Raw genomic sequence first — 8,550 nt, 5'->3', positions numbered from 1 at the left:
CTTTTCCATTTAGAAGGGGGGGTGGGGGATCCAGAGAGACAAAAGATTCCCACCTTTTGCCAAAGCTATAAAAGGGGGTGGAACAGAACAAAGGAGGGTGCAGTCATGAGAAATCCCCTAGCTACCATCTGAGCTGGAACAAAGACTGTACCAGGGGAAAGGATTGGGCCCAGACTAGAAAGGAGTCTAGTCTGTGAAAGAAGCTTATTGAAACATCTCTGAGGGTGAGGTTTCATCTGTAATCAGTTTCTTACTGTATTAGGCTTAGACTTGCATATTTTTGTTTTATTTTGCTTGGTGACTTACTTTGTTCTCTCTGCTATTACTTGGAACCACTTAAATCCTACATTTTATACTTAATAAAATCACTTTTTGCTTATTAATTATCCCAGAGTAAGTACTTAATACCTGGGGGAGCAAACAGCTGTGCATATATGTATAAGCTTTATACAGAATAAAACCGATTTATTTGGGGTTTGAATCCCATGGGGAACTGGGTATCTGGCTGCTAGAGACAGGAGCACTTTCTAAGCTATTTTCAGTTAAGTCGGCAGCTTTTGGGGGACATGGTTCAGACCTGGGTCTGTGTTTGCAGCAGGAAAGCGTGTCTGGCTCAACAAGGCAGGGTACTGAAGTCCCAAGCTGCCAGGGAAAATGGGCTCAGAGGTAGTTTCAGCACATCAGGTGGCGGTCCCAAGGGGGTTTCTGTGACCCAGCCTGTCACAATCAGGAAGGGAACATCCTGGGAGACAGATTACCCCACATTTCTCCAGTGCTTTCTCTGAAGCTTGTCATGCTTCCATTGCCAGAGATACTGAACTAGACAGATCTTGGGTCTGGCCTGGTCTGACCAGTTTTATGTCCATGGTTGATGCGTTGGAGGGAAATTACCCAAAATGCCCAGTGGAAATGGCTCCTTGTTCTTCCTGAGGTTGGGTGAAGTCCTGGCTCCAGTGACATCAATGGCAAAGCTCTGGTCAAGTTTTCACCTCTTATTTCGAAGGTGACAATAACACACAATCTGAGTTTTCAGCAGCGCTCAGGTCCTGTCATGAATCTTTAGGTGCCTTAACTGATCATTTCCGTGTTTGCAAATGGCAAGGGGGCCAGATCCCCAGCTGGCCTTAGTGGGTGTGGGTCAGTATTTAAATGATGGAGTGATGCCGACTTGATGGCAGTAATGGAACAGCACCCATTGACAGCAGCTGGGGGCCTGCCCCATTGACTCCAATGGAGCAATGGCTGGTTCATACCAGCTGGGGGCTCTCCCCATTGACGCTGATGGAGCTGTGGCCGATTGCCACCAGCCGGGGATCTGGCCCTATTGACTCCAATGCAGCTGCAGCTGGTTTAAGTCCAAATGTTCATAGATCCCATAGATGGGAAGGCCAGAAGGGGCCATTGTGATCATCTAGTCTGACCTCCTGTACAACGCAGGCCAGAGAACTTCCCCGAAACAATTCCTGTCTGAGCTACCACAGATCTTTTAGAAAAAACATTCAGGTTTGTTATAAAAATCCCCAGTGATGGGGAACCCACCGTGACCCCTGGTAAATCATTCCAAGGGTTAATTACCTTCCCTGTTAAAAATGTACGCCTTATTTCCAGTCTGAATTCGTTTAATTCAACTTCCAGGCATTGGATCTTGTTAGAGCTTTGTCGGCTAGACTGGCAAGTCCATTATTTAATATTTGTTCCTCGTGTAGGTCCTGATCCTCCCCCCTCCACCTCCTCTGTGTTAAAATAAACCAACTCAGCTCCTGGAGTCAAAGTTTTCCAATTCTTCCATCATGCTTGCAGCTCTTCTCTGAACATTTTCCAACTTCTCAGTATCCTTGTTTCCCTTAGAATAGTGGCCACCAGGACTGGACACAGGATCCCAGCAGTGGCCACCCCAGGGCCAAATGCAGAGGTAAAATAACCTCTCTGCTCCTACTCAAGATTCCCAGATTTGCTCATCCCAGGATCACATTAGCCCTTTTTGCCCACAGCATCACACTGGGATTATCCACCATGACCCTCAAATCTTTCTCAGACCCGCTACTTCCCAGGAGAGAGTCCCCCAGTCTGTAAGTATGGCCAATTTTCTTTGTTCCTCGATACATGACTTTACATTTTGTCATTTTAAAATGTGTATTGTTCACTTGTGCCCAGTTTGCCAACCGATCCAGGTCACTTTCTCAATGATGTCCTCTTCATCATTTACTTTCTGCTTCCCTTGGTATGTCTTGCAACACCTGGGTCATATCTGCAACTATTGGCACCCATTGCGGGGTCATCACATTGATTCTCCGATAGTCAACAGTCAGTCTTCATGAAACACCATCAGCTTTCCTCACAGGCCATACGGGGGAGTTAAGGAAGGAAGTCGTTCTTTTCACTACTTCCTGCTCTTCCAACTCTTTAACTATCTCTGCTACAGCCCAGCGTGCCACAGTGGGGATAGAATATTGTTTCTGTGGGGTGACCGCTGGTCCTTCTATTTTCACTGGTTCTCCAGTCCATTTACCACAGTCCAACTTGTGGGCCACCCATGCCTGGGGAAAACGCTTCCTCCATTCCTCCTTGCTATCTCCAGTCACTGCTGCCACTTCCAACATACTAAGTGTCAGCAATCTGGTATCTCCCTTCCTTACTTCAGGGGTCCAGTCTTTCTTTGGGGTCCTCCATAAACCTTTGTTAACACAATCAACCACTATTCCTCCCTCCCGCAAGCAATCTATGCCCAATATTGGTTCTGTAGTTATTGGGCTATAAATCCAGGACCATCTTTGGGTAAGATTCCCCACCTGGGTGACCAGTCATCCCAATACTTGCCCCTGCACCAAGGTGCTGTCAAATTCCTGGATCTCAATAGTTCCCTGGACTGGCAATCTCAGGGCAGGGAAGCAATGAGATAGCCGTGCTGGTGTCCACCAGCACCACAAAATCTAGTTCAGATGTCTCAGGGCTCTCATGTGGCCCCACCCCACCCGAAGGTGCACCTGCAACCTTACTCTCGAATCCACCTGCAGAGGTCCCACCAATCTCCATCCCTGGATGCTTTCCTCTCCCAGTGGACTTGGGGAGTCGGGGCCCCCCTAATCTTAAGTTGCTTTCTTGGCCCCTGTGTCACCCCCACAGCTCCAGGAGCTTCAGCCCAAGCTGAATACAGCATAGTGCTAGGGACTCCCTGGGTTTCCCAGCCCACTGGCCCATGAGTTCCCCATGGTCCTTTAAGGCCATTCACAACTGTGTGCGGAACCAACTGGTGTCCGATCGGGGGCACCTGTGTCAAGGCACTGGGGCTGCGGCCACAGCGACAGGAGCGGGAGCCCAGCTCCGGGCTGACCAACCACTCTGGTGGCCTGGGGCTCTGCTTTCTTAAGGTGTGATATGTCTAGGCACTCTCCATACCTCCACACTCCCATAGCCATCTGAATGTCTTTGGGCAATATTGCTGCAATAAGCCTTAATTTGGCTGTTGGAAACACAATCTCAAACAGGATCCTGGGGATCGCTCCCTGCCCCTCCCCACCCCCGGGAAATGGGTTGGATACTGCCCAGTTAACAATCCTGCTAATACCATTCTCTCCACAAAGACAGCAAGGGTCTCCCCAGGAGCAGAGGAGCCTGCTGCATACTGATGGCTGACCTCCTGCAATGCCTCTCCTTGAGCCAAATTGTGAACCAGTGCGAACGGGGACTACCACCGTCTGGTCACCTGCATCCGCAGTGCAATTCCCGTACCACACCCCGGTACTGTGAATGCCGTCCTCAACAGCTTCCTAACCTCCTCTGGGTTTAACCCTTGATCCTCTATCGCCGCCAAAAATTGATATGCCCATTCCGAGAATTTGCTTACCTTGGCCAGCTCTAATCCCTGGGTCAGAGAAGTTATTTCAGGGGGGGTCAAGGCTATTTCCTGCACAGTTACCCTGGTTATGGATCCGGAGCTCGCTCCCTAGGCCGGGGGACCGTGCTGGAAAGTTAACCATTGCGTAGCTACCACCAGGGCCAGCTGAGCTTCTACCCCATCTGGCAGCCATCCTGGGTCAGGGTCATACCCTATGTCCCAGTCTCCAGGGTCATATTGGAGCGGCATCTTTGTCCCTGATCCTGGAGGTCCTGCTGCTCTCCCACCTGGATGGTTTCTCTGCTCTAACAGCAATCCCTGCAAACACTTCACCTTGACCTCCAACTCCTTCGATTGTTCCCTCTCTTCCTCGGCCTGTTCAGCTCTCTCCAGAGCCTTGACGGCTGAGATTGCTAGGTGCTGACAACTTGCCCCTGCCACTTGCGCTTGTGCCTTCCACATTTCCCTTCCCGCCCTCACTCACTCCAACTCCTGCTTCACTTGCATAGTTTCAGAATTATAATCCGCATTAGCAGTTTGCCAAGCACAACAAGTTTGCCACAACAACCATGCCACCGCCCAATCCTTAGTCTTTGAATCCAGATGATAAAACTCACAATATTTCTGGTACATATTTTCTATGTCCACCATGGTGTCCCCTGATGAAACCACCCTGGGACGCATGGGTCACCACCCTTGGAGTGTGCCCAGAGGAGGAGGAGGGGAATTTTTGCCACCTTCCCCTCCATTGTGGATTTGGGGGGGACCTCTTTGCCTTTCTGAACAGTGGCATCATGCCCAAAAACAGGAAGGGGGAGCAGGTGCACCGGGATTCCTAGGCTACCTGTACGTGCTTTCTACTCCATGTCACCCCTTTCCTCTAGTGTACCCTATCGGTGGTTACCCGCATTCTCCACCACTAATGTTACCTAGATTTCACTAGAAACCAACCCTTGGGTTTACACTTATATTGGTTTTATTAAATGCTGCTATTGGATCAAATAGAAAGGGATGTAGCTGATTCATGCATGTACACATTCAACACATTCATATCCTCATGTACCCACACACTCACGCAGGCGGAGAGTTACCAGAAACAGCAGAGGAAGCTGAGAAGCCGAAGCATAGTAGATCTGGTATGTCTGCATGTGGTCATAGGTCTGGGCTGGCGACCAGGTCAAGAAGAGGGGCTTGTGAACATGCTCTCTTCCTTTTATTGGAATTGGGCGGCTCCTGTCATGTACACTTGAGTTTTCCTTCTGTGTCCGTCACCAAGAAGCATTCCCAGACCTTGTTCTTTTCATGCATACCAGGTTCTTCTTTTCTTTACAGCACCCTGTGATTGCCTTCTCAGGGCAGATTACATCAGACACACCTGGCTCCTGTCTCCAGGCTCTTTTCTCCTTGCAGTTCCTCTCCACCCAGTCCCACATACACTCCCTTGTTCACACTCTCCCTGATTGCGTGATGGAATATTGCAAAGCTTGGAGGTTATACAAGTGGTCACTGAAAAGGTTACAAAGCTTGCAAAAGTTACAAAATTTAGAAGACTATGCTAACAATGACTAAAAGTTACAAAGTTTTCAAAAGGTTACAGAACGTAATGATCATACCTATGGACAAATTTCTAGGTGCATGATAGAAAAGGGCCATGACTGGGACACATTTCAGTGCAGGATCAAAGTGAAGGAGCTGCGGAACGCCTACCACAAGGCGTTGGAGGCAAACTGCCACTCTAGTGCTGCACCCATGAGCTGCCGGTTCTACAAAGAGCTGGACATGATACTCAGTGGTGACCCCACCTCCACTGTGAAGTCCCCTGTGGATACTTTATTGACTTCGTTGCCAGCTGAGAGTGGACTGAGCCAGGAGGAGGCATTCTTGGATGAAGAGGGGGAGGGGGACCCCTAGCTGCACACAGGCTAGCCTCATAGGGACCAGAGGCAGAGGATGACTCAGAGGTCAGAATTGCATGCAGCCAGGAGCTCTTCTCTACACCGGAGGAGCCTAGCCACTCACATCAGTCGGATCTTGGCGAAGCGCAAACAGGAGAGGAGGCCCCTGGTAAGTGGATCTGATTTGGGGAATTGCTGAAGCAAGTTGCTGGGGGTGGGAGGGTTGCAGAAAGCAGGCTTGTCTCCCACCTCCTGCCTAGTTTGAGCAGCAGAACTGGCTGTTGATACACTCCCTCACTTCACATGAATCTCCCTCAGAGATCTCCAGGAAACTCTTGTGGAGATATTGGGCAATCCACTTCCCCAGGTTCCTCAGCAGAGCTGCTTTGTTTCTTGCCCCATTAATGGTAACTTTCCTATGCCATTGTGCCGTCATGGTGGGTGGGGGGAGGGAACCAAAGCTGCACACAGGCTAGCCGCATAGGGGCCAGGGCGGAAGCCGCATGTTTGGAGAAGACCCTCCCTTGATTCCCTGCTCACCCTCAGCAGCAAGATATCTTCCATAATGATCACCTCCTGTGGAAAGTGTGGGAACAGGAATGATTATCAGGCCACTCTACAGTGATGCAGAGAAAAAGGATGCAGTTTGCTGCTGAGAAAAAGGAATTGAAGGAGAGGTGGAACAGCGAGAAGAGGGAACGAAAGGAGAATGAGGCACACCAGAAGGAAGCCATGGAGTGGCTTTTAGCAGTTATGGAGCGCCAAGTGGACACGCTCCAGGTGGTACTAGCTCTTCAAACCGAGCAGCTCTGCGCCCGCCCTCCCCTGCAGCTGCTGTTGTAAAATTCTTTCCTATGAGCTCCCCCCACACACCGCCAACACACTGTTATCGACCTCCTGGCTCCACTCTCTACCCGCCGCATTCCACTCCTCCCTCCTCACAGTCCAGCAGTGTGGACTCCCAATACCCCCTGCACTCAACACCCATCCCTCTGCAGTTTGGCCCCACTGCATCATACTCCAAAGGAGAAGGTTGGGTACAATCCCTGGACATACACAAATCTGTAGCCATCCCGGGACCCCTCCTCCTTTTGAGACCTTCCATTCCCCCATTCCTTCCATTCTCCCATCCCCCTCCCTGCTGATGAATTTTTTCATTTGGCTCTCTCCTCTGGTTGTTGTCTTTCAGTAAAAGAATTGTGTTTGTTTGAAAGCAATCTTTATTCTATTAAGTGAAAGCAAAAAGAGCACTGCAAAGCAACATACAGTTATGTTAAGGCCCCTTCTTGCATCATGTGCACCAATAACCTCCTAGCATTACAAGCATTGCAATCCCGAGCATAGCAACAAATATTAGTGGCTTTCAGCTTCAAATTTCTACCTCAAAGCATCCCTGATCCTTATGGCCCCGCGCTGTACCCCTCTAATAGCCCTGGTCTCTTGCTGTTCAAACTCAGCCTCCATGCGCTGAGCCTCTGTGGTCCAGCTCTCAGGGAAGCTTTCACCCTTCCCTTCACAAATACTATGGAGCGTACAGCACATGGCTATAAGCATAGGAATATTGTCATCAGCCATGTCCAGCTTCCCATACAAACTTCACCAGTGGCCTTTTAAACAGCCAAATGCACAATCCACAATCATTCTCCACTTGGTCAGCCTGTTGTTGAACTGCTCCTTACTGCTGTCAAGTTGCCCTGTGTATGGCTTCATGAGCCACAGTATTAAGGTGTAGGCGGGGTCTCCCAGGATCACAATGGGCATTTCGACTTCCCCTGTGGTGATCTTCTGGTCTGGGGAAAAAGTCCCTGCTTGCGGCTTCTTGAACAGGCCAGTGTTCTGAAAGATGCGTGCGTCATGCACCTTTCCAGACCAGCCTGCGTTAATGTCTCTGAAATGCCTACGGTGATCCACAAGCAACTGGAGAACCATTGAGAAATACCCCTTGCGATTAATGTACTCGGTGGCTAGGTGGTCTGGTGCCAGAATTGGAATTTGCGTGCAATCTGTCGTCCCTCCGCAGTTAGGGAAGCCCATTTGTGCAAAGACATCCACAATCTCACGCACGTTGCCCAGAGTCACGGTCTTTTGGAGCAGGATGCCATTAATGGCCCTGCACACTTCCATCAACAAAAATCCAGTGGTCGACTTTCCCACTCCAAACTGGTTAGCGACTGATCGGTAGCAGCCTGGAGTAGCCAGCTTCCACAGTGCAATCGCCACGTGTTTCTCCAATGGCAGGGCAGCTCTCATTCTCATGTCCTTGCACCATGGGGCTGGTGAGAGCTCATCACACTGTCCCATGAATGTGGCATTCCTCTTGCAAAATTTCTGCAGCCACTGCTCATCATCCCAGATGTGCATCACGATGTGATCCTGCCACTCAGTGCTTGTTGCCTGAGCCCAAAAGCGGCGTTCCGCTGTGGTCTGCACCTCCGTGAATGCCACAAGCATTCTCATGTCATAGCTACTACGTGTGGTGAGATCAATGTCGCACTCTTCTTGCCTTGGTAGTTTAAGGAATAACTCCACTGCCATTCGTGACGTGTTGGCCAGTGCGAACAGCATTCTTGTCAACAGCTCGGGATCCATTCCTGCAGCCAGAAAGAGGCTTGCACAGTACACAAACCATTGAAAGATGGTGCCAAATGCGGACGGAAGGACAGGGATTTCTGGGATGTGAAGCAATGCATCACGGGGCAATTGGGACAGGATCTAGGATGCCCCGCGACCCCTTCCGCCTTCCCACAAGTCTTAGCGGCAAAAGAGAAAGAGATGCTGTGTGGGATTGCTGCCCAGAGTGCACCGCTCCGAATAGCGCCG

This window comes from Lepidochelys olivacea (assembly GCF_965140295.1).
Source record: "Lepidochelys olivacea isolate rLepOli2 genome assembly, chromosome: 23".
Classification (NCBI taxonomy): domain Eukaryota; kingdom Metazoa; phylum Chordata; order Testudines; family Cheloniidae; genus Lepidochelys; species Lepidochelys olivacea.
Note: the sequence above shows the minus strand (reverse complement) of the source record.